Source organism: Aotus nancymaae, unplaced genomic scaffold (genome assembly GCF_030222135.1).
Source record: "Aotus nancymaae isolate 86718 unplaced genomic scaffold, 86718_ANA_hifiasm-v0.15.2.pri h1tg000004l, whole genome shotgun sequence".
In the NCBI taxonomy this organism is placed as follows: Eukaryota; Metazoa; Chordata; class Mammalia; order Primates; family Aotidae; genus Aotus; species Aotus nancymaae.
Window position 1 is genome coordinate 67,540,957 of NW_026988415.1, and position 27,982 is coordinate 67,568,938.

At 39.3% G+C, this 27,982-nt stretch overlaps 1 long non-coding RNA gene across 1 annotated transcript in view; it reads right to left on the reverse strand.

Annotated features, from left to right (window-relative positions):
* The window catches only part of LOC135269216 (uncharacterized), a 295,851-nt gene that overhangs the window by 134,578 nt on the left and 133,291 nt on the right, over nt 1-27,982 (reverse strand). The window lies entirely within an intron of this gene.

The window sequence follows — 27,982 nt, forward strand, 5'->3', positions numbered from 1 at the left end:
CCTCTAGAGATACCTTGTTTTTGTTTCTCCACTTGGCTTTGGATCTGTCTTTTGTTTTGCTTCCTATAGAGAGTCAGTCTCTTGCCATTTCTCCAGCTGTACTCCACTATAATGTTTATTAAAAGTTTGTCAGCCTGATTAGGTAGAGGAAGAAATGTGGCCATTCTCTGATGTTCTTTTAAAACCTCAATCGTAAGCAAGTATTTTGAACTTTGAATTTAAGATATATTCTTCACAAGTATTATTATCCCAACTCCAAATGGAGAAGCTTTTACTGAGATGAATATGGGTGCAGTTTTGGTGATGATATTCAGTCCCCTTACACAGGTGCAATGAAATTCTCCCAGTGTACTCTCTTGCAGATAAGGTCTTTCTTTTTAGTGTAGATAGTAAAGATATACCAGTCTGGGTGGATTTTAGCAGTGGCTATTGTTCTTTTCCTCTAGACAGAAGTGAAAGAGTTTTCTTAGTATCTTCCTCAGTCTTCCCTATAGGTTTTCTGGAGAAGAGGCCTATAAAGTGATGGAAACCCACTTATGCCTGAAAACAGGCTTTATTTTCTCATGTTAGCCCACAATCAGTATTTAGCAGTAGGCCACATATTTCTAGCAAAATATTTAACCTTTCTAAAGCTTATATGGTATTCAGTGGTATCTATTTTTAGTAGAAAATTATCCTGTTTTGTTCCCTGCAGACACCTTTCTCCAGGTTTTGGGTTAGATATCTGCACTTTGACATCAGTTCTCCAATAGGTTCAAGAAAAGTTACTAATTTCTATACTGTCTAACATTTTTCCTACATAGATTAGAGTAATGCTCATTCCTCATCTCCGTATCTTCTGGCAGAAATAAGAAAATACAGTTAATAAACATTTTAATTGATTTAATTAAAATTACCTTATACATTTATCTAATCAGCTCATTTATGAGATTCATCATTTCTTTGTGTAGATACACTCTTTCCTGTTATCAGTTTCCTTCTGCTTGAAGAACTTCATTTAACATTTTTGTAATGTACATCTGCTGAGGATAAATTATTCTACCTTTTAAGGTTTGAAACAATATTTCACTTTCATTTCTGGGGAGAAATATATTTTTGGTATGTATACAATCTAGACTGAGAGTTTTTCTCTTTTGATATTGGTATTACTCAGAGTTCTCCAGAAAAACAGAACCAAGAGATGTGGGGAGTGTCAAGGGAATAGGGAGAAAAAGAAAGGGAGGAACAGAGGGAGAGAGAAAAAGGGAGGTAAGAAGAGAATAAAAGAGAGAGAGATTGACTTAGTATTAAGAAATTAGCTCACCGAAGCAAGGTGGGGTGTCACCTCACCTGGGAAGCACAAGGGGTCAGGGAACTCCCTCCCCTAGCCAAAAGAAGCTGTGAGGAACTGTACCATGGAAAATTGTGCATTATGGCTCAGATACTAAGCTTTGCCCACAGTCTCTGCAGTCTGCAGACCAGAAGATTCCCTCGAGTACCTACACCACCAGGGTCCTGGGTTTCAACCACATAACCAGGTGACCATATGGGCAGACCCTGAGCTAGGTGCAGGAGTTTTTTTTTTTTTTCTCATACCCAATGGCACCTGGAATGCCAGTGAGAGAGAACCGTTCACTCCCCTGGAAAACGGGCTGAAGCCAGGGAGGCAAGTAGTCTAGCTCAGTAAATCTCACTGCCACAGAGCCAAGTTAGCTTAGATCCACTGGCTTGAAATACTCGTTGCCAACGCAGCAGTCTGAAGTCAAACTGGGATGCTCGAACTTGGTGGGGGAAAGGGTATCTGCCATTACTGAGACTTGAGTAGGTGGCTTTCCCCTAACAGTGTAAATAAGGCCTTCAAGAAGTTAGAACTGGGTGGAGCCCATCACAGCTTGACAAAGCTACTATAGCTAGACTGCTTCTACAGATTTCCCCTCTCTGGGCATGGCATCTCTAAAAGAAAGGTAGCAGTCGCAGTCAGGAGCTAATAGACAAAACTCCCATTTCCCTGGGTCACAGCACATGAGAAAGGGGTGGCTGTGGGTGCAGCTTCAGCAGACTTAAACATACCTGCCTGCTGGCTCTGAAGAGAGCAGCACATCTCGAAGCACAGTGCTCAAGTTCTGGTAAGGGAGAGACTACCTCCTCAAGTGGGTCCCCGACCCTTGTACCTCCTGACTGGGAGACATCGCCCAGCAGGAGTCAAAAGACACCTCAAATAAAAGAGCTCCACTTGGCATCTGGTGAGTGCCCCTCTAAGATAAAACTTCCAACAAACAAACAAACAAACAAACCCTGCAGTAATCTTTGTTGTTCTGCAGTCTCCACTGGTGATATCCAGGCAAACAGGGTCTGGAGTAGACCTCCAGCAAACTCAGCAAACCTGCTACAGAGGGGCCTGACTGTTAGAAGGAAAACTAACAGAAAGAAATCAACATAAAGGATGGCCACACAGAAACCCCATTGGAAGGTCACCAATATCAAACAGGAAAGGTTAAAAAAAAATCATGAATATAAGGAAAAACTAGCACAAAAAGGCTGAAAATTGCAAAAACCAGAATGCCACTTCTCCTCCAAAGAATCACAGCTTCTCACCAGCAAGGTACCAAAACTGGACAGATAATAAGTTTGATGAATTGACAGAAGTAGTCTCCAGAAGGTGGGTAATAACAAACTCCTCTGAATTAAAGGAACATGTTCTGACCCAATGCAAGGAAGCTAAGAATCTTGAAAAAAGATTACACAAATTGCTAACTAGAATAACCAGTTTAGAGAAGAACATAAATGACCTGATGGAGCTGAAAAACACAGCACAAGAACTTTGTGAAGCATACATAAGTATCAATAGCTGAATTGGTCAAGTGGAAAAAATGATATTAGTGACTGAAGATCAACTGAATCAAATAAAGTGTGAAGACAAGATTAGAGAAAAAAGAATGAAAAGGAATGAAAAAGCATTCCAGAAATATGGGACTATGTGAAAAGACCAAACCTACATTTGATTGGTGTACCTGAAAGTGACGGGGAGAATGAAACCAAGTTGGAAAACACTCTTCAGGATATTACCCATGAGAACTTCCTCAACCTAGTAAGGCAGGCCAATGTTCAAATTCAGGAAATACAGAGGACATTATAAAGATACTCCTCGACAACAGCAACCCCAAGACACATATTCGTCATATTCCCTAAGGTTGAAATGAATGAAAAAAATACTAAGGGGTTACCCACAAAGGGAAGCTTATCAGAATAACAGTGGGTCTCTCTCCAGAAACCCTACAAGTCAGAAGAGAGTGGGGGCTAATATTCAACATTCTTAAAGACAAGAATTCTAAATCCAGAATTTCATATCCAGCCAAGCTAAGCTTCATAAGCAAAGGAGAAATAAACTCCTTTACACACAAGCAAATGCTGAGAGATTTTGTCACCACCAGGCCTGCCTTACAAAAGTTCCTGAAGAAAGCACTAAATACAGAAATGAAAAACTGGTACCAGCCAAGCAAAAACATACCAATTGTAAATTCCATAGATAATATGAAAAAGCTGCATTAACTAAAAGGCAAAATAACCAGCTAGCAACACAATGACAGGATCTAATTTATACATAACATTATTAACTTTAAATGTAAATGGACTAAATGCCCCAATTGAAATACACAGACTGGCAAATTGAAGAGAGTAAAGACCCATTGGTGTGCTGTATTCAGGAGACTTATCTCACGTGCAAAGACACATATAGGCTCAAAATAAAGAGATGGAGGAAGATTTACCAAGCACACAGAAAGCCAAAAAAAAGCAGAGGTTGCAATCCTAGTCTCTGATAAAACAGGCTTTAAACCAACAGAGATCAAAGAGGACAAGAAGGGTATTACATAATGATAAAAGGATCAATGCAACAAGAAGAGCTAACTATTCTAAATATATGTGCACCCAATACAGGAGCATCCAGATTCATAAAGCAAATAGTTAGAGACGTACAAGGAGATGTAGACTCCCACACAATAATAGTGGGAGACTTTAACACCCCACTGTCAATATTAGACAGGTCAATGAGACAGAAAATTAACAAAGATATGCAAAACTTGAACTCAGCTCTGGACCAAGTAGACCTAATAGACATCTCAGAACACTTCACCCCAAATCAACAGAATATACATTCTTCTCAGCACCACATCACAATTATTCTAAAATTGACCACATTATTGGAAGTAAAACACTTCTCAGCAAATGCAAAAGAACAGAAATCATAACAAACAGTCTCTCAGACCACAGTGCAATCAAATTAGAACCCAGGTTAGGAAAATCACTCAAAACTGCACAACTTCGTGGAAACTGAAAAACCAGCTGCTGAATGACTACTGCGTAAATAACGAAATTAAGGCAAAAATGAATAATTATTTGAAACCAATTAGAACAAAGACACAAAAGACACAATGTATCAGAATCTCTGGGACACCGCTAAAGCAGTGTTTATAGAAAAATTTATAGCAGTAAATGCCCACAGAAGAAAGTGGGAAAGATCTGAAATTGACACCCTAACATCACAATTAAAAGTACTAGAGAAGCAAGAGCAAACAAATTCAAAAACGAGCAGAAGACAAGAAATAACTAAGATCAGAGCAGAACTGAAAAAGATAAAGACACAAAAAACCCCTCAAAAAATCAATGAATCCAGGAGCTGTTTATTTTTTTTTATGAAAAAAAAAAAGATTAACAAAATAGATAGATTGCTGGCCAGACTAATAAAGAAGAAAAAGAATTAAATAGATACAATAAAAAATGATAAAGGGGATATCACCACTGATCCCACAGAAAGACAAACTACCATCAGAGAATATTATAAACACCTCTATGCAAATAAACTAGAAAATCTGGAAGGAATGGATAAATTCCTAGACTCATACACCCTCCCAAGATTAAACCAGGAAGAAGTCAAATCCCTGAATAGACAGATAACAAGTTCTGAAATTGAGGCAGTAATTAATAGCCCACCAACCAAAAAAAGCCCAGGACCAGATGTATTCACAGCCGATTTCTACCAGGGATATAAAGGAGAGCTGGTACAATTCCTTCTAAAACTATTCCAAACAATAGAAAAAACCAAAATTTTTCATTACTTACTTTATTGGGTCAGCATCATCCTAATACCAAAACCTGGCAGACACTCACACACACACACACACACACACAGAAAATTTCAGGCCAATATCCCTGATGTACATTGATGCAAAAATATTCAATACAATACTGGCAAATTTAATTCAACAGCACATCAAAAAGCTTATCCACCACTATCAGCTCAGCTACCTGGAATACAAGACCAGTTCAACATATGCAAATCAATAAACATAATCCATCACATTAACAAAACCAATGACAAAAACCACATGATTATCTCAATAGATGTAAAAAAGCCTTTGATATCATTCAACACCCCTTCATGATAAAAACTGTCAATAAACTAGGTATTGATGGAATGTATCTCAAAATAATATGAGCTATTTATGACAAACCCAGAGCCAATCATCATACTGAATGGGCAAAAGCTAGAAACATCCTTTTTGAAAACTGGCACAAGACAAAAATGCCCTCTCTCACCACTCCTATTCAACATAGTATTGGAAGGTCTGGGCAGGGCAATCAGGCAAGAAAGAGAAATAAAGGATATTCAATTACGATGAGAGGTAGTCAAACTGTCTGTTTACAGATGACATGATTGTATATTTAGAAAACCCATCATCTCATCCCTAAAACTCCTTAACCTGGTAAGCAACTTCAGCTATGTCTCAGGATACAAAATCTATGTGCAAAAAACACAAGCATTCCTATAAACCAATAACAGACAGAGAGCCAAATCATGAATGAACTCCCATTCACAAATGCTATAAAGTGAATAATACATCTAGGATTGCAACTTACAAGGGATGTGAAAGACCTCTTCAAGGAGAACTACAAACTACTGCTCAAGGTAATAAGAGCGAACACAAGCAAATGGAAAAACATTTCATGCTCATGGATGGGAAAAATCAATATTGTATAAATGGCCATACTGCCTAAAGTAATTTATAGATTCAATGCTATCCCTGTCAAGCTATCATTGAGTTTTTTCACAAAATTAAAAAAAACTACTTTAAATTTTATGTGAAATCAAAAAAAGCTTGTATAGCCAAGACAATTTTAAGCAAAAAGAATAAAGCTGGAGGCATCATGCCACCTGACTTCAAACTATACTACAAGGCTGTAGTAACCAAAACAGCATGCTACTGGTACAACAACAGATATATAGACCAATGAAACAGAACAGCAACCTCAGAAAAAACACCACATATCTACAACCATCTGATTTTTGACAAATTTGACAAAAACAAGTAATGAGGGAAGAATTCCCTATTTAATAAATTGTGTTGGAAAAACTGTCTAGTCATATGCAGAAAACTGAAACAGGACCTTTTCCTTACATCTTATACAAAAATTCACTCAAGATGAGTTACAGACTTAAATGTAAGACCTAAAACCATAAAAACCCTAGAAGAAAACCTAAGCAATACCATTCAGGACATAGGCATGTGCAAAGACTTTATGACTAAAACAACAAAAGCAATGGCTACAAAAGCCAAAATTGACAAATGGGATCTGATTAAATTAAAGAGCTTTGGCAGACCAAAAAGAAAATAAAAACTATCATCACAGTGAGCAGGCAACCTACAGAATAGAAGAAATTTTTGCAATCTATCCATCTGTGAAAGAGCTAATATCCAGAATCAAAAAGGAACTTAAACAAATTAACAAGAAAAATAATGAACAACTCCATCAACAAATGGACGAAGGATATGAACAGACACATCTCAAAAGAAGATGTTTATGTGGCCAAGAAACATATGAAGAAATGCTTATCATCACTGGTCATTAGAGAAGTGCAAATGAAAACCACAATGTGATACCATCTTACTCCAGTTAGAATGGCGATCATTAAAAAATCAAGAAACAACAGATGCTGGAGAGGATGTGGAGAAATAGGAACTGCTTCACACTGCTTTTGGAAGTGTAAATTAGTTCAACCATTGTAGAAGACAGTGTGGTGATTCCTCAAGGATCTAGAACAAGAAATACCATTTGTCCTAGCAATCCCATTACTGGGTATATACCCAAATGATTATAAATCATTCTACTATCAAGACACATGCACACATATGTTTATTGAAGCACTATTCACAATAGCAAAGACTTGTAACCAACCCAGATACCCATCAATGATAGACTGGGTAAAGACAATGCAGCACACATACACCATGGAATGCTATGCAGCCATAAAAAAAGGATGAGTTTATGTCCTTTGCAGGGACATGGATGAAGCTGGAAACCATCATTCCCAGCAAACTAACACAGGAACAGAAAACCAAACACCACGTGTTGTCACTTATAAGTGGGAGTTTAACAATGAGAACTCATGGACACAGGGAGGGAAACATCACACGTCAGGGTCTGTCAGTGGTTGGAGTGCTAGGGGAGGAATAGCATTAGGAGAAATACCTAAGGTAGATGACGGTTGATAGGTGCAGCAAACCACCATGGTACATGTATACCTGCGTAACAAACTTGCACTTTCTGTACATGTATCCCAGAACTTAAGGTATAATTTTAAAAGGAATTGAAAAAAAAGGAAATTGATTTACATGATTGGGGAGGATGGCAAGTCCAAAATATGTAGGTTAGGATAGCAGGCTAAAGTCCCACAAAAGAACCAATGATGCAATTTTTTTTTTTTTTTTTTTTTTTGAGCTCTGTCCTCCAGATTCGAGTGCAGTGGCTTGATCTTGGCTCACTGCAACCTCCGCCTCCCAGGTTCAAGCAATTCTCCTGCCTTAGCCTCCTTAGTAGCTGAGATTACAGGCATGTGGCACCATGCTCAACTAATTTTTTTGTATTTTTAGTAGAGACGGAGTTTAGCCATATTGGCCAGGCTGGTCTTGGACTCCTGACCTTGTGATCTGCCCACCTTGGCCTTTCAAAGTGCTGGAATTACAGGTGTGAGCCACCGCTCCTGGCCTAATGTTGCAATTTAAGTCTCGGATTTGTCAGGCTGGAACCCCAGGGAATGGTCACTGTTGCAATTTAAGTTCAAAGGCAATCTCTTGGCACAATTTCTTCTCACTGGGGGATGTCACTAATTGTTCTGTAAAGGCATTTAGTTTATTGGAGGAGGTATGGCACATTATGGAAGATAAATTTCTTCACTCAAAGTTTACTAATTTAAATCTCAATATCACACTGTCAGAAACACCTAGAATAATGTTTGACCAACTTTCTGGGCATCATGGCCCAGTCAAGGTAGCATATAAAATTAACCATCACAACTTAAAAAATATATATATATAGATAGATGCACAATCTTCTTGTTTGCATTGTTTCCAATTACAAATCTACTGTAACATGTCTTTTTCTCTGGATGATTTTAAGATTTTCTTTGCACTTGTTTTGAACAATATGATTAAGACATGTCTTAACATATTGTTCTTCATGTTCCTCATACTTAGGGTTCATTGAGCTTCTTGTATCTATTTTCATCTAATTTAGAAAATTTTGGCTATTATTCTTTATTTTTTTTTCCTTTCCCTTCTCTATTCCTTCTTGAATTCCAGTTTCATACATAATAGCCTTATTGGAGCTGTCCTTCAGGTTACTGGTGCTTTGCTATTTTTTTTTGACTATACTTTTCTGTTTTATTTCAGATAGTTTATAGTGGTATTTCATCAACTTCACTTATCTTTTCTTCTGAAATATATACTCTGCTGTTAATTTCATACAATGTATTTTTCATTTTGTTCATTGTAGTTTTTATCTTTAGAAGTGTGAATTGGGTTGTTTTTATAATTTTCTTTAGTTTTACTTAACATTTTTAATATATAGAATATGAGCTTCTCAAACTTTCATGCTAGTCCAAACGACCATTTTTGTTAGCGGTCTCCAGGCATCTAGAGTGTTCCAGGTCTCATCAGCACTCTAAAACAAGTGGAACAGGAGTCAATCCCTTGGGTAGTTTCTGATTTTGGAACTCTGAGGGAGAAACCAAAAGCTGAAGCTTATTACTCACTTGCTCTACACTGAGTCAAAGAGACAAGCTGTGGTGGGTTCTCAAATGCTTATTCTAACTACTACTTTGTTCTCTGTAGCCCACAGGGCACTATAGTTTGGCAAGCGCTAACAGCTTTCTGTACATGGAAGATAAACCAGTCCCTAAGGTAGCAATCAGAGAAGTTGGCATGTTAGATGTGCAAACTACCTCCTTTGCTCCTTAGGGGAAAGTTGGAATTTGAAAATTCCCTTCTGCTCATACAGTGCTATGCCAAGATGAGGATCTTGGCAAAATGATATCTTGTCCTTCTTTCTTTCTTTTCTTTTCTTTTGTAACCAGTTTTGATATTGCTGATTTTGTACTCTCCTGGGATGCAGGAGCCTCTTAGCTAGATTTCTTAAAAGATAATTGATCCATGCATCTATGTTAAAATGGTGTCTATGGGGTGATGGAGAATTCAGGGCTTTCTGTTCTACCATCCTGGTAGTAGTCTTAGATGTTAGACTTTTTTATATTCCTATATTCTTGAGATTATTCTCTGTAATATGATTAAGTTACACGGAAATAGTTTTTGAGTCTTTCTGGTTCCATTTTTATTATGAAGGCATAGAGCAGTATTTGCTCTACAGATAATTATCCCCCAGTATTGAAACAAGACCCTTTTCAGTAGCTTATCAGTATCCTATATATGATGTAATTTTCTAGTCTAAATGATTGGAAGAGGGACCACTTATGAGTGAGTTCTGGGTGTTTGTTCCTCAGTTTCTTTCACGTGTTTCTTTTTCCTCTTTGGGTACTTTTCTTACATTTAAGCATTAAACAGTAATCTGCTGCAAGTTTAAGTGGCGCTCTTTGTTAATGCTCTCCCCTCTCTCCAATGAGTTATCTCTCTTCTCCTTTAAGCTTAGACTCTAGTTGCTGTGATTTTGTTCAACTCTAAGCTTTATTTCTTCAACTCTGGGGGTCTATAGCTAGATTTCCCTTTTCTGCACTGAGTTCTGGAGACTATCATGTAAGTAATCTGAGGCAATTACAAGGCTCATCTTGTTTGCATCATGATTCTCAGATCTCACTGTCCTTCACTGCCTCATTTTTTGAACTGCTGCTTCATATATTTTGTCTTAAAAAATTGTTTCAAGTAGGAGGATAAAGCTGGTCCCTGATATTCCATTTTGTGCAGAAACACAAGTCTTCTTATAAATAAATTCTTTGTGTATATTAGAATTAAATATAAACCAGTGTAGACAGCTGGATCTTCCCACACTGACAGCTCAGAGGAGGTAACAAATCTACCCCAATCTGCCAACAGAAGAAGTACCTGCAGAACAGGTGGTAAGGGGTACAATCCATCCTTCAGTCAGCAGCAGTGAGTCAGTCCAACTGTGACATTCAAAATAATCAAACCCAGCACTTTCTCTAACTTTGGCCACTGGCAGCTGTAAGCAATCTGTCTATAGCATTGGCAACAGCAATAAGGGAGGCAAACATAACCCACTTGTCAAATTGCAGGCAGGCTTCTCTGGAACCAGTGGTTCCCAGTGTCTCACAGATTTCCACCCAGTGGCAGATAGCCACTTAGACCTGGCAGCTCCTGGCTTCCATAAACTGGCAGAAAGAGATACAAGAAAGGTATCCTCTGGACTTGCACCAAATGGGAGAAGGCAACCATGCCAAACAATTCTTGGTCCTCTACTCAGCAGTAGTAGATGAATAAAGTCCATGGACTCTTGAATCTTCACCAATGAGACTCTGGAACTTTTGGTCCTTCATTCAGTCAAAAAATATGTTACAGATAGGTGCTTTCCATACCTGGTGCCATTAGTAAAAATATCATGAGAAGCCTACTGGAATTTGGTGGTTGAAATACAGGCCAGTGGAAATGCTTTCTGTATGCTAGGAATGATATCCTTTACTCTCAACTAACACCAATAACCCTGGATTGGTGTTAGTTGCATTCCCATAGGTGGCACCAGCATGAATAAAGCAAGATATCAAGCAGAAACAGAATGAAGCAGATCATAATAATACTGAGAAGGTTTAGCAAACTAAATTGTAGGGCCAGGAGCTGTTGCTCACACCTGTAATTCCAGCACTTTGGGAGGCTGAGGCAGGCAGATCACAAGGTCAGGAGATTGAGACCATCCTGGCCAAAATGGTAAAATCTTGTCTCTACTAAAATACAAAAAAATTAGCCTGTCGTGGTGGTGCATGCCTGTAGTCCCAGCTACTCAGGAGTGTTAGGCAGGGGTATCACTTGAACCCAGAAGTTGGAGATTGCAGTGAGCCAATATCATGCCACTGCACTCTAGCCTGGTAAAAGTGCGAGACTCTGTTTCAAAAAAAGAAAAAAAGAAAGAAAATAAATTGTAATTGTAAATACAGCCCATAAAAGTAGTCAGAACCTATGCTATACCACTAGAAGCTAGGTGGTAGTCATGAAAGAGTCTCTCTCACAGCTTTCAGAAGACACTAGTCCTGCCAAAATATTGGGCTTCTAACCACCAGATCTGTGAGACAATACATTTCTGCTGTTTAAACCACCCAATATGTGGTATTTTGTTATGGTAGCCCTGGAATACTAATATACAACTTTCATGAGAAAAGATAATCAACTGTTGCCAAAAGCAATATAAATCAAATGTTAAAATTATATGACAAAGATTTTTTAGAAACAAATTTATTGAAATATAATTCACATTAAAATTCACCCATTTGAAATGTGCAGGCCAATATTTTTAATATATTCGTAAGGTTGTAAGATCGTCACCACAATCTAATTTTAGACCATTCCTCTCCTTTTCCACAAAAATCTATATCTATAAGCAGTCAGTCACTTAGCCATTCAACTTCAGGACTAAGAAATTAATAATCTACATTCTGCCCTTATCAATTTGCCTATTTTGGGCAGTTCATATAAAATAAATTATATAATAAGAAAATGATAATAGAAGAAAGACAATATTAGGACTTCTGGTTCAAAATGGTGAGGTAGAAGCAATCTGGCATTATACCTCCATACCTCCCCAAGGAAAATCAAAAACAAATATACAGTATCAAAATTATCACCAAGTGTATTTGATCATTTTCACACTGCTATAAAGAAATACCTGAGACAGGGTAACTTTCAAAGAAAAGGGGTTTAGTTGGCTTCTGGTTTGGCAGGTTGTACAGAAAGCATAGCAGCATCTACTTCTGGGGAGTCTTTAGCAAGCTTTCAATCATAGTGGAAGGTAAAGAAGGAGCAAGGCCCTTCACATGGCTGCATCAGGAGGAAAAGAAAGAGAACGAGGTGCTACACACTTTTAAACAACCAGATGTCACAAGAACTCACTATCATGAGAATAGCACCCATGTGGATTGTGTTAAATCATTCCTGAGAAGCCACCCCTATGTGTCAATCACCTCTTACCAGGCCCCGTCTCCAACACTGGGGATTACAATTTAACATGAGATCTCAGTGGACCAGAGATCCAAATCATATCATTTTTCTCTGGCCCTTCCCAAATCTCATGTCCTTTTCACATGGAAAAATACAATTTTGCCTTCCCAACAGTCTCCCAAAATCTTAACTCATTCCAGCATCAACTCAAAAGTACAGAGTCTGAAGTCTGATCTGAGACAAGGATATTCCCTTCTGTCCATAAGCCCCTAAAACCAAAAAAAAAAAAAGTTAGTTATTTCCAAGATTCAATGGGTACACAGGCATTGGGTAAATATTCCCATTCCAAAAGAGTGAAATCTAACAAAAGAAAGGGGCTATGAGCCCCATACATGTCTGAAACCCAGCAGAGCAGTCATTAAATCTTATAACTTCAAAATAATCTCCTTTAATTCCATGACTGACATCCAGACCACACTTGTGCAAGGGGTGGGCTCCCAAGGCCTTGGGCATTTCCACCCCTGTGGTTTTGCAGGGTTCTTCCCCTACAGCTGTCTGAAGGGCTGATGTTGAGTGCCTGTAGCTTTTGCAGGTGCTGGGTGCAAGCTGCCAGTGGATGTACAATTCTGGGTTCTGGAATATGGTGGCCCTCTCCTCACAGTTCAACTACACAGTGCCTCTGTAGGGACTCTGTAAGGACACCAACTCCACATTTCCCCTCCACACTGCCTTAGTAGAGATTCTTCATGATGGCTCCACTTCTGCTGCAGGCTTCTGAATGGATATTTTAGCTTTTCCATGCATCTTCCAAAATCTAGGCAGAGGCTCCAAAACCTCAACTCTTGCACTCTGTGCACCCACAGACTTAACATCACATGGAAGCTGCCAAAGCTTACAGCTTACACTCTCTGATGCTGTGGCCTGAGCTATACCTGAACTTATTTTAGCCAGAGCCGGAGATGCAGTGACTAGGATACAGGGAGAAGTGTCCTGAGGCTGCACAGGTCAGTGGGTCCCTGATATTGGTCCATGAATCCATTCTGTGCTCCTAAGCTTCTGGGCCTGTGAAGGAAGGGACTGCCACAAAGTCCTCTAAAATGCCTTCTAGACGGTCTCCCCATTGTCTTTGCTATTAGTACTTGGTGTACTTTTACTTATAAAATTTCTGCAAAATGTCTGAATTCCTTCCCAGAAATTAGACTTTTCTACCAGGCCAGGCTGTGAATTTTCCAAACCCTAATGCTCAGTTTCTTTTTTAAATATAAGTTCAGGTTCAGGTCATTTCTTTACTCATGCAAATGAGCATAAATTGATAGAAGCAGCCAGATCAGATCTTCAAGGTGCTTTGCTACTTAGAATTTTTTTTCTGCCAGTAACCCCAAATTATCACTCTGAAGTTCAAAATTTCTCAGATTCCTACAACAGGGGCACAATGCAGTCAACCTCTTTTTTTTTTTTTTTTTATTGCATTTTAGGTTTTGGGGTACATGTGAATAACATGCAAGGTTGTTGCACAGGTGCACACGTGGCAGTATGATTTGCTGCCTCCCTCCCCTTCACCTATATCTGGCATTTCTCCTCATGCTATCCCTCCCCAACTCCCCACCCCCCCACTATCCCCCCTCCCCCCCCAACAGACCCCCGTGTATAGTGCTCCCCTCCCTGTGTCCATGTGTTCTCCTTGTTCAACACCCGCCTATGAGTGAGAACATGTGGTGTTTGATTTTGTGTTCTTGTGTCAGTTTGCTGAGAATGATGTTTTCCAGGTTCATCCATGTCCCTACGAAGGATGTGAACTCCTCCTTTTTAATGGCTGCATAATATTCCATGGTGTATATGTGCCACATTTTTCCTGTCCAGTCTATCATCAATGGGCATTTGGGCTGGTTCCAGGTCTTTGCTATTGTAAACTGTGCTGCAATGAACATTCGTGTGCATGTGTCCTTATAGTAGAACGATTTATAATCCTTTGGATATATGCCCAGTAATGGGATTGCTGGGTCAAATGGAATTTCTATTTCTAGGTCCTTGAGGAATCGCCACACTGTTTTCCACAGTGGTTGAACTAATTTACACTCCCACCAACAGTGTAAAAGTGTTCCTATCTCTCCACATCCTCTCCAGCATCTGTTGTCTCCAGATTTTTTAATGATCGCTATTCTAACTGGCATGAGATGGTATCTCAATGTAGTTTTGATTTGCATTTCACTAATGACCAGTGATGATGAGCATTTTTTCATATGTTTGTTGGCCTCATGTATGTCTTCTTTTGTAAAGTATCTGTTCATATCCTTCGCCCATTTTTGAATGGGCTTGTTTGTTTTTTTCTTGTAAATCTTTTTTAGTTCATTGTAAATTCTGGATATCAGCCCTTTGTCAGACGGGTAGGCTGCAAAAATTTTTTCCCATTCTATTGGTTGCCGATTCACTCTATTGACTGTTTCTTTTGCCGTGCAAAAGCTGTGGAGTTTGATGAGGTCCCATTTGTCTATTTTGGCTTTTGTTGCCAATGCTTTTGGTGTTTTGGTCATAAAGTCCTTGCCTACGCCTATGTCCTGAATGGTTTTGCCTAGGTTTCCTTCTAGTGTTTTTATGGTGTTACGTCTTATGTTTAAGTCTTTAATCCATCTGGAGTCAATTTTAGTGTAAGGTGTCAGGAAGGGGTCGAGTTTCTGCTTTCTGCATATGGCTAGCCAGTTTTCCCAACACCACTTATTGAACATGGAATCCTTTCCCCATTGATTGTTTTTTTCAGGTTTGTCAAAGATCAGGTGGTTGTAGATATGTTGTGTCGCCTCCGACGCCTCTGTTCTGTTCCATTGGTCTATATCTCTGTTTTGGTACCAGTACCATGCTGTTTTGATTACTGTAGCCTTGTAGTAGAGTTTGATGTCCGGTAGTGTGATGCCTCCTGCTTTGTTCTTTTTGCTTAGAATTGACTTGGCTATGCGGGCTCTCTTTTGGTTCCATATGAAGTTTAAGGTGATTTTTTCCAGTTCTGTGAGGAAGGTCATTGGTAGCTTGATGGGGATAGCATTGAATCTGTAAATTACTTTGGGCAGTATGGCCATTTTCACAATATTAATTCTTCCTAACCATGAACATGGAATGTTTCTCCATCTGTTTGTGTCCTCTCTTATTTCGTTGAGCAGTGATTTGTAGTTCTCCTTGAAGAGGTCCTTTACGTTCCTTGTTAGTTGTATTCCTAGGTATTTTATTATCTTTGTAGCAATTGTGAATGGCAGTTCGTTCTTGATTTGGCTCTCTTTAAGTCTGTTATTGGTGTATAGGAATGCTTGTGATTTTTGCACATTGATTTTGTATCCTGAGACTTTGCTGAAGTTGCTTATCAGTTTCAGGAGATTTTGGGCTGAGACGATAGGGTCTTCTAGATATACAATCATGTCGTCTGCAAATAGAGACAATTTGGCTTCCTCCTTTCCTAATCGAATACCCTTTATTTCTTTTTCTTGCCTGATTGCTCTGGCCAGAACCTCCAGTACTATATTGAATAGGAGTGGTGAGAGAGGGCATCCTTGTCTAGTGCCAGATTTCAAAGGGAATGCTTCCAGTTTTTGCCCATTCAGTATGATATTGGCTGTCGGTTTGTCATAAATAGCTTTTATTATTTTGAGATACGTTCCGTCGATACCTAGTTTATTGAGGGTTTTTAGCATAAAGGGCTGTTGAATTTTGTCGAAGGCCTTCTCTGCATCAATTGAGATAATCATGTGGTTTTTGTTTTTGGTTCTGTTTATGTGGTGAATTACATTTATAGACTTGCGTATATTGAACCAGCCTTGCATCCCCGGGATGAATCGTACTTGATCATGGTGGATAAGCTTTTTGATGTGCTGTTGTAGTCGGCTTGCCAGAATTTTATTGAAGATTTTTGCATCTATGTTCATCATGGATATTGGCCTGTAGTTTTCTTTTCTTGTTGAGTCTCTGCCGGGTTTTGGTATTAGGATGATGTTGGTCTCATAAAATGATTTGGGAAGGATTCCCTCTTTTTGGATTATTTGGAATAGTTTCAGTAGGAATGGTACCAGTTCCTCTTTGTATGTCTGGTAGAATTCGGCTGTGAAACCATCTGGGCCTGGGCTTTTTTTGGGTGGTAGGCTCTTAATTGCTGCCTCGACTTCAGACCTTGTTATTGGTCTATTCAGGGTTTCGACTTCTTCCTGGTTTAGGCATGGGAGGAGACTACTGTCCAGGAATTTATCCATTTCTTCCAGGTTTTCTAATTTATGTGCATAGAGTTGTTTGTAATAATCTCTGATGATGGTTTGAATTTCTGTGGCATCTGTGGTGATATCCCCTTTATCATTTTTTATTGCATCTATTTGGTTATTCTCTCTTTTCTTTTTTATTAGTTTGGCTAGTGGTCTGTCTATTTTGTTGATCTTTTCAAAAAACCAGCTTCTGGATTTATTGATTTTTTGTAGGGTTTTTCGTGTCTCTATCTCCTTCATTTCTGCTTTGATCTTAGTTATTTCTTGTCTTCTGCTAGGTTTTGAGTTTTTTTGATCTTGCTCCTCTAGCTCTTTCAATTTTGATGATAGGGTGTCAATTTTAGTTCTCTCCTTTCTTCTCATGTGGGCACTTATTGCTATATATTTTCCTCTAGAGACTGCTTTAAATGTGTCCCAGAGATTCTGGTATGTGGTGTCTTCGTTCTCGTTGGTTTCGAAGAACATCTTTATTTCTGCCTTCATTTCAGTGTTTATCCAGTCAACATTCAGGAGAAAGTTGTTCAATTTCCATGAGGATGTGCGGTTCTGGGTTGGCTTCTGAATTCTGAGTTCTAACTTGATTGCACTGTGGTCTGAGAGACTGTTTGTTATGGTTTCCCTTCTTTTGCATTTGCTGAGGAGTGATTTACTTCCAATTATGTGGTCAATTTTAGAGTAGGTGTGATGTGGTGCTGAGAAGAATGTATATTCCGTGGATTTGAGCTGGAGAGTTCTGTAAATGTCTATTAGGTTTGCTTGTTCCAGGTCTGAGTTCAAGTCCTGGATATCCTTATTAATTTTCTGTCTTGTTGATCTGTCTAATATTGACAATGGTGTGTTGAAGTCTCCCAGTATTAATGTGTGGGAGTCTATGTCTCTTTGTAAGTCTTTAAGAACTTGCCTTATGTATCTGGGTGCTCCTGTATTAGGTGCATATATATTTAGGATCGTTAGCTCTTCTTGTTGTATTGATCCTTTTACCATTATGTAATGTCCTTCTTTGTCTCTTTTGATCTTTGTTGCTTTAAAGTCTATTTTATCAGAGATGAGGATTGCAACTCCTGCTTTTTTTTGCTCTCCATTTGCTTGGTAAATCTTCCTCCATCCCTTTATTTTGAGCCTTTGTGTATCCTTGCATGTGAGGTGGGTTTCCTGGATACAGCACACTGATGGGTTTTGGCTTTTTATCCAATTTGCCAGTCTGTGTCTTTTGATTGGGGCATTTAGTCCATTTACATTTAGGGTTAATATTGTTATGTGTGAGTTTAGTACTGTCATTTTGATGCTAGCTGGCTGTTTTGCCCATTGGTTGATGCAGATTCTTCATTGTGTTGCTGCTCTTTACCATTTCGTGCATTTTTGGAGTGGCTGGTGCTGGTTCTTTTTTTCTATGTGTAGTGTCTCCTTCAGGAGCTCTTGTAAAGCTGGTCTGGTGGTGATGAAATCTGTGAGTACTTGCTTGTTCACAAAGGATTTTATTTTTCCTTCACTTATGAAGCTTAGTTTGGCTGGATATGAAATTCTGGGTTGAAAGTTCTTTTCTTTAAGGATGTTGAATATCGGCCCCCACTCTCTTCTGGCCTGTAGGGTTTCTGCTGAGAGATCTGCTGTGAGTCTGATGGGTTTCCCTTTGTGGGTAACCCGACCTTTCTCTCTGGCTGCCCTTAGTATTTTCTCCTTCATTTCAACCCTGGTGAATCTGATGATTATGTGCCTTGGGGTTGCTCTTCTAGAGGAATATCTTTGTGGTGTTCTCTGTATTTCCTGGACTTGAATATTGGCCTGCCTTGCTAGGTTGGGGAAGTTTTCCTGCATAATATCCTGAAGAGTATTTTCCAGCTTGGATGCATTCTCTTCATCACATTCAGGTACACCTATCAAACGTAGATTAGGTCTTTTCATGTAGTCCCATATTTCTTATTGACTCTGTTCATTCCTTTTTACCTTGTTTTCTCTAATCTTCCCTTCTCGTTTTATTTCATTGAGTTGATCTTCAACTTCTGATATCCTTTCTTCTGCTTGGTCAATTCTGCTGTTGAAACTTGTACATGCTTCGCGAAGTTCTCGTGTTGTGTTTTTCAGCTCCATCAATTCATTCATATTCCTCTCTAAGTTGTCCATTCTCGTTAGCATTTCATCAAGTCTTTTTTCAAGGTTCTTAGTTTCTTTGCATTGGGTTAGAACATGTTCTTTTAGCTCACAGAAGTTTCTTATTATCCATTTTCTGAAAGCTGATTCTGTCATTTCATCACACTCATTCTCCGTCCAGTCTTGTTCCCGTGCTGGTGAGGAGTTATGCTGCCTTGTAGGGGGAGAGGTGTTCTGGTTTTGGGTGTTTTCATCCTTTTTGCGCTGCTTTCTTCCCATCTTTGTGGATTTATCTGCCTATTGACTTTGTAGTTGCTGTCTTTCTGATTTTGGTAGTTTTAAGTCTGCAGCAGCTGAACTCATAAACCCCCTTTTCTTCTCCCCAGGTGTTCTGGCCCAGGGGTTTAGCACTTTATGTTTTTTAGCTGTGTTGCTACCGTTTTCCCTGCCCACAAGGTGGCAGTCTAGTCACACTCAGCCTGCAGAGGCTTCGCTGAGCTGTTTTGGGCTTCGCCCAGCTTCCGTGTGAGCTTCCCTGCAGTCCTGTGGGTGTAGTTAGAACTGCTTCCGCTATGCTGGCCTGCCCCTGTAGTGACGGAGTCTCTGTAGTGGCAGGTTGTCTTGGTTACCGAAAATTGCCCGGGAACTGCAGGGTGTTTCCCCATGGAGGACGCCCCTCCCACACAGAGCTGGACCGTCCCGGGTTCAGCCATGTTTCCAGAGGGGCCCTCTTTGTCCGGTGATTTCTTGGCTTGCCTCCTTGCCACAGCTCCCCTTGCTGGCCCCGAGGGGACACAGTCTCGTTCACTTTGTTCAAGGAGCCGCTGCTCCCTGCCCCCCCGTGCAAGCCGAGCGGCTGCTCCGGTCCAACCAGTGGCGCTGGGAACCCGGGGAGCTTCACCGCCTGTGAATCTCCTGGTCTGTGGGCCGTTAAAATCCGCTGCCCTGTGTGCTGCTGCGTCAGCCGAAGCAGCGGCTCTGAGATTCCTGGCGCTCCCTTGCCCGGGGGTCTCCTGGCTTGGCTCCCTGCTTCAGCTCCCCTTGCTGGCTCAGAGGGAACTCTGTCTCTCTCGCTCTGCATAAGAAGCCACTGCCCCCCGCTCCAGGGCGTAGGCTGAGCGGCCACTCCGCTCAAACCAGCGGTGCTGGCGACCCGTGGGGCTTTTCCTCCTGTGAATCTCCTGGTCTGTGGGCAGTAAAAGTCCGTCTGGAAATGCGGCGTCCACTCACCCTCTGCGCCTTCTCTCGGAGCTGCAATCCCGACTTCCTCCTAAGCGGCCATCTTCTATCTGAATCCCCGTCAACCTCTTTACTAATGCATAACAAAAGTTACATTTGCTTCAGTTCTGAATAAGTACCTCATTTCCATGTGAGACCTCCTCAGCTTGGCCTTCATTGTCCATATCAATAAAGCCAGGATTGACTACCAGCATTTTGGTCATAAGAATTCAACCAGTCTCTAGGAAGTTTCAAACTTTCCCTCATCTTTCTGCTATCTTCTGGGCCCTCCACACTTTTTCAACCTCTGCTCATTACCCAGTTCCAAAGCTGCTTCCATATTTTCAGGTATTTTTATAGCAATGCTCCATTCCTCTGTACCAATTTTCTGTATGAGTTCATTCTTGCAGTGCTATAAAAATACTGTAGACCGGGTAGTTTATAAAGAAAAGAAATTTAATGGACTCATGGTTATAAAGGCAGTACAGAGTCTATGCCAGCATCTACTTCTGTGTAGGCCTCAGGTAATTTTAATCATGGAAGGAAAAGGAGGAGTGAGGCATTTCACATGACGAGAGCAGAAGAAATAGAGAGGGTGTACGGAGGTGCTAAACACCTTTAAACAACCAGATCACATGAGAACTCATTTGCTATTACAAGAACAGTATCTAAGGGGATGGTGTTAAACCACCCATGAGAAACTACCCCCATGATTTAATCACCTCACATCAAAACCCAACTCCAACATTGAAGATTAAAATTTAATATGAGATGTGGGTGGGGACATAAATCCAAACCATATTACCAAGATTATCCCAGTAACACAAATACTAAAATGAGATAGTTCTCAGGGACATAGAGGTGTAAAGAAAACTCTGAGCAGACAGTAAGAAAATTGAACTTCCACATCTGAGATGCCTCTCTCCCATTCTGCATAGCAACAACCATGCTAAAATGTCCCCCAAATTCAAAATTCCTACACTAAAAAACTGAGGTTGAGGTAGAAAACCAGTTTCCCCTGCTATCTTGGGTTCCCTGGCAGAAGACCTGTTCTTGCCTTAATCCATAAAAAGCATTGCAAGTGCCTGAAAGGAGAAATATACCTTAGTACAGGCAAAGAAAAAGGGAGTAGTCAGAACAACCATCCCCAGCCATGGAAGTTGCTGTCTGAATGCTAACTCAAAATGATGCCAAATGAGAGTGGCTATTTAGCAGCACCACATTGCCAGAGGCATGTCTCACAGGTCATCAGGCATGAACCTCTAGCCAGTCTTCCAACACTGTCAGGATATCCTCTTTAAGAACTCTTCAACTGTGGGATGGGCAGCACTCAAATTTTTTACTAGGGTCAAGATCAACTTTGGCTTACAGTGCCACCTGGAGCTTGAAAGGAAGCAGCAACCTAGCAGTAAAAAATTTCTAAGAAAATGTATCTAATTAAAAAAAAAAACAGAGAATACTGGAACAAATAATTTCTCAGTGCAAATACAGAGACATATATACACAAAAAACAACAGCAAATGGGGACCTATGATCTCAAATCAAAAAAGAAAGTAACAACTGATTGATTCTAACAATGCAGTGATATGTAAGATCTCTGATCAAGAATTCAAATGAGCAATTTTAAGAAAACTTAACTATCTGAAATATAAAGAGAAGCAATTCATAAATTTGTGAGAGAAATTTTACAAAGAATTTAAAATCATTTAATAAAATCAAACAAAAATTCTGAAACTAAGAAATATATTCACTAAACTGAAAACACAGGCTCTCCAAAAAAAGAATAGATTAAGCAGAGGAAAGAATCAGTGAGCTTTAAAGCAGGCTACTTAAAAATACACATCCAGAGGAGAAAAAATAAATACAATGCAAGGAAGACTACCTGTAAGATACAGTAAATTACTTCAAAGACTAAATATAAGAATTAATGATGTTCAAGGAGAGTTGAGCCAGAGCAAAAAATAAAAGCATATTCAAAAAATAATAACAGAAAACCTCAAATGCAAGAAAAAGATAAATATCCAGGTAAGTGAAGGTCAGAGAACACTAAACAGGCTTGACTCAAATAACAGTGCCCCAATAATTAAATACCCAAAAGTCAAGGTCAAAGAGGCTCCTAAAGGCAGCAAGAGAAAACAAAACAAAACTAAAATAATATAGCAGAGCTCCAATTCATCTGGCAACAGATTTCTCAATGAAAATCATACAGAACAGGAGGGAGTGAAATGACATTTTGAAAGTGATGATTAAAAAAAACCCCTGCCATCAAAAATACTGATTCCAGGAAAGCTATCCTTCAAATACTAAGGAAAGATAAAGCATTTCTCAAGGAAACAAAAGCTGAGAGAATTTACCATCACAAGACTCATCTTTGAAGAAATGCTAAAGGAAGTTATTCAATGTAAAATAAAAAGAAACAACTAATGTGCAAAAAAGAAAACATTTGAAAACATAAAACTCACTGGTGAAATTTTGTACAATGGACAAACTCAAAATAATGACTGTAACTTTGGTGTGCAATCTGCTCCTAACTCTAGTATGAAGCCAAAAGAAAAATCTATGAAAAACAGTAATAGCTACAGTAAACTGTTAAGAGATAGGCAATATAAAAATATATAAATTGAGACAACTAAAAAAATAAAATGTGGGAAAGGATAGAATTAAAGCACATAACATTTTTTTCACGTTTGTTTCTATAATTTTCTTTGTGATATAAGTTATCTTTTTAAAATAGCATGTTATAGCCATAAATTTTGGGTAAGCTACCTAAAAACCCAAATGAAGATACCTATAACAGATTAGTGTTTAAAAGCAATAAATTAAAACATAGTACCAGATAAAAATGCTTAACAACAAAAGAAAATAGTAAGAAACAAAGAAAGAAAGAGGAGTTACAAAACAACCAGAAAATAAACAACAACAAAAAAATTGTAGTGGTAAAAGTCCTTACTTATTAGTAATAACACTGAACGAAAATTGACTCAATTTTCCTATTAAAAAAACACAGTAGCTAAATGAATAAAGAAGCAAGAAGTAATTATATGCTGCCTGCAGTAACAATACTTCACCTATAGACATACATAGACATCAGCTAATAAGCCTGACATTTACAGAACATTTCAAACATCATTACAGAATACACATTCTTTTTATCAGCACATAAAACATTCTCCAGAATAGACCACATCTTGGGCCATAAACAAAACATCAACAAATTCAAGAAAGTGGAACTCATATCAAATATCTCTTCTGAGTACAATGGGATATAGCTAGAAATCAAAACCAAAAGAAACTCATATACTATGTGAACACATGAAAATTGAACAACATGCCTTGAAAACCAATGGGTCAATAAATAAATTTAAAAGAAAATTTAAAAATTATTTGAAACGAATAAAAATAAAATTACAACATACCAAAATCTATGGGACACAAAAAAGCAGTACAAAGAGGGAAGTTTATAGCAATAAATGTCTATATCAAAAAAGTAGAAAGACTACAAATATACAACCTAACAAGGCACCTTAAGAAACTCAAAAAAACTCCACATAATTAGTAGATGGAAAGAAAAAATTAAAATTTGTGCAGAAATAATGAAATTGAGACTATAAATAGGAAAAATCAGCAAAATATAAAGTTAGGTTTTTTAAAAGAATAAACAAAATTAACTAACTGCTAGCTAGTCTAACCAAGAAAAAAAGACCCAAATAAACAAAATCAGCAATAAAAAGGAGAAATTAGAGAGACTTCTGCCAAGATGGCCAAATAGCAACAGCTCTAGACTGCATTTTCCAGCCAAGAGAGTGCCAGAAGATGAGTGATCTCTGCGTTTCTGATGGATGTACCAGGTTCATCTCATTGGGACTGGTTAGACAGTGGGAACAGGCCAAGGTGGGCAAACTGAAGCAGGGTGGGGCACCACCTCACTGGGAGGCACAAGGGGCCAGTGAACTCTGGTTCCCAGCCAAGGGAAACCACTAGGGACTTTTCCAAACACTCCAGCACTCTGGCTCAGATACTGCACTTTACCCACAGTCTACAAAACCCGCAGACCAGGAGATTCCCTCTGGCACCTATAACACAAGTGCCCAGTATTTCCAGCACAAAACTGGGCGCCTGTTTTAGTTGAGTGGCAACTAGAATGCCAGTGAGTCAGAACCTCCCATTCCCCTGAAAAAGGGGGCTGAAGCCAGGGAACCAGGCAAGCTGATTCAGCGGGTTCGAACCCCACAAAGACTGGCAAGCTAAGACCCACTGGCTTGAAAATCTCACAGCCAGCACAGCGGTCTGAGCTCAAACCCAGACATTCAAGCTTGGTGGGGGGAGGGTCGCCCACCATTGATGAGGCTCAGGTAGGTGGCTTCAACATTGACTATGTAAACACCACCAGGAAGTTTACACAGCAGCTGGGCAAAGCCCAGCACTGCTGCTCAGCAAGGCCTCAGCAGACAGACTGTCAAGTAGATTCCTTTCTTGCTGGTCAGGGCATCTTGGGAAAAAAATAGACAGCAGCCCATCAGGAACTTACAAAGTCCCCACCTTCCTGGGACAGAGCACCTGGGAAAAGGGGCAGTTGTGGGTTCCATTTCAGCAGACTTAATCTTCCCTGCCCAGAAGCTCTGAAGGGAGCAAAGGAGCCCCCAGAACAGTGCTTACACTCCATTAAGGGAGAGGCTGCCTCCTCAGGTGGCTCCCTAATCCCCCTGTGTATCCTAACTAGGAGACACGTTATACAGGAGAGTTCTGGCTGACATATGGCAGGTACTCTTTTGGGATGAAGCTACCAGAAGAAGGAACAGGCAGCAATCTTTGCTGTTCTGCAGCCCCCTTGGGTGATTCAGGAAAGCAGGGTCTGGAGTGGACCTCCAGCAAACTCCAGCAGATCTTCAGCAGAGGGACTTCACTGTTAGCAGGAAAACTAACAAACAGAGAAAAATTAGCTTCAACATCAACAGAGGATGACCACTCAGAAACCCCATCAAAAAGTCACCAACTTCAAAGACCAAAGGTAGATAAATCCACGAAGATAAGAAGGAACCAGCGCAAAAAGGCTGAAATTGCCAAAAGCCAGAATGCCTCTTCTCCTCCAAGGGATCACAACCCCTCACCAGCAAGAGAACAAAACTGGATGGAGAATGAGTGTGACGAATTGACAAAAGCAGGCTTCAGAAGGTGGGTAATAACAAACTCTTCTGAGCTAAAGGAGCATGTTCTAACCCAATGCAAGGAAACTAAGAACCTTGAGAAATGGTTAGATGAAATGCTAACTAGAATAACCAACGTGGAGAAGAACATAAACGACATGATGGAGCTGAAAAACACAGCATGAGAACTCAGTGAAGCATACACAAGTTTTAATAGCCAAGTTGATCAATCATAAGAAAGGATATCAGAGATTAAAGATCAACTCAATGAAATAAAGTGAGAAAGCAAGATTAGAGAAAAAAGAGTGAAAAGAAATGAACAAAGCCTTCAAGAAATATGAGATTATGTTAAAAAAAATCTACATTTGATTGGCGTACCTGAACTGATGGGGAGAACAAAACCAAGTTGGAAAACACTCTTCAGGATATTATCCAGGATAACTTCCCCAATCTAGCAAGGCAGGCCATCATTCAAATACAGGAAATACAGAGAACAGCAGAAATTCCTTGAGAAGAGCAACCCCAATGCACATAATTGTCAGATTGACCAGGGTTGAAATGAAGGAAAAAATGCTAAGGGCAGTCAGAGAGAAAGGTTGGGTTATTCACAGTGAAAAGCTCATCAGAGTTGTAGTGGATCTCTTGCCAGAAAGCCTTCAAGCCAGAAGAGAGTAGGGGCCAACATTCAACATTCTAAAAGAAAAGAATTTTTATCCCAGAATTTCATAGCCAGCCAAACTAAGCTTCATAAGTGAAGGAGAAATAAAATCCTTCATGAACAAGCAGGTGCTGAGAGATTTCGTCACCACCAGGCCTGACATACAAGAGCTCCTGAAGAAAGTACTAAACATGGAAAGAGACAACCAGTACCGGCCAAAGCAAAAACATACCAAACTGTAAACACCATCAACACTATGAAGCAACTGCATCAACTAATGTGCAAAACAACCAGCTAGCATAAAAATGCCAGGATCAAATTCACACATAACAACATTAACCTTAAATGTAAATGTAAGTGGGCTAAATGCCCCAATCAAAAGACACAGACTAGCAAATTAGATAAAGAGTCCAGACCCATGTGCTGTATTCAGAAAACCCATCTCACATGCAAAGACACATACATGCTCAAAATAAAGGTATGGAGGAAGATTTACCAAGAAAAAGGAGAGCAAAAAAAAGCAGGGGGTGCAATTCTAGTCTCTGATAAAACAGACTTTAAACCAACAAAGATAAAAAAAAGATGAAGAAGGGCATTACATAATGGTAAAGGGATTAATGCAACAAGAAGTGCTAAAAATTCTAAATATATATGCACCCAATACAGGAGCACCCAGATACATAAAGCAAGTTATTAATGACCTACAAAGAGACTTAGACACTCACAAATTAATAGTGGGAGACTTTAACACCCCACTGTCAATACTAGACAGATCAATGAGGAAAATTAACAAGGATAACCAGGACTTGAATGCAGATCTGGACCAAGCAGACCTAATAGACATCTACAGAACTCTCAACCCCAAAACCACAGAATATATATTCCTCTTAGCACCACATCGCACTTATTCTAAAACTGACCACATAATTGGAAGTAAAACACTCCTCAGCAAATGCAAAAGAATGGAAATCATAACAACCAGTCTTTCTGACCACAGCGAAATCCAATTAGTACTCAGGATTAAGAAAGTCACTCAAAACCACACAACTATATGAAAATAAAAAAACCTGCTCCTGAATGACTACTGGATAAATAATGAAATGAAGGCAGAAATAAAGATGTTCTTTGAAATCAAGGAGAACGAAGACACAACATACCAGAATCTCTGAGACACATTTAAAGCAGCGTCTAGAGGGATATTTATAGCACTAAATGCCCATCAGAGAAAGGAGGAAAGATCTAAAACCGACACCCTAATGTCATGATTAAAAGAACTAGAGGAGCAAGATCAAACAAGTTCAAAAGCTAGTAGAAGGCAAGAATTAACTAAGATCAGAGCAGAACTAAAGGAGATAGACACACAAAAAACACTTCAAAAATCAATAAATCCAGGAGCTGGGTTTTGAAAAGATCAACCAAATAGGCATACCACTAGCCAGAATAATAAAAAATTAAAGAGAGAAGAATCAAAGAGTTTCAATAAAAAAATGATAAATGGGATGTCACCACCGATTCCACAGTAATACAAACTACCATCAGAGATTACTACAAACACCTCTATGCAGATAAACAAGTAATTCTTCTAGATTTAAGAAGAAATTGATAAATTCCTGGACACTTACACCCTCCCAAGACTAAACCCAGAAGAAGTGGAATCCCTAAATAGACCAATAACAAGGTCTGAAGTTGAGGTAGTCATTAATAGCCTACCAACCAAAAAACATTCAGGCCAGATGGGTTCACAGCCGAATTCTACCAGAGGTACAAAGAGGAGCTGGTACCATTCCTTCTGAAATTACTCCAAACAATACAAAAAGAGGGAATCCTCTCTAACTCATTTTATGAGACCAACATCATCCTGATACCAAAACCTGGCAGAGACACAATTAAAAAGGGAAATTTCAGGCCAATTTTCATGATGAATATTGATGCAAAAATCTTCAATCAAATACTGGTAAACGGAATGCAACAGCACATCAAAAAGCTTATCCATCATGATCAATTTGGCTGCATCCTGGGGATGCAAGGCTGGTTCAATATCTGCAAATCTATAAATGTAATCCATCACGTAAATAGAACCAAAGACAAAAATCACATGCTCAATAGATGCAGAGAAGGCCTTCGACAAAATTCAACAGCCTTTATGCTAAAAACTCTTAATAAATTAGGTATCCATGGATTGTATCTCAAAATAATATGAGATACTTATGA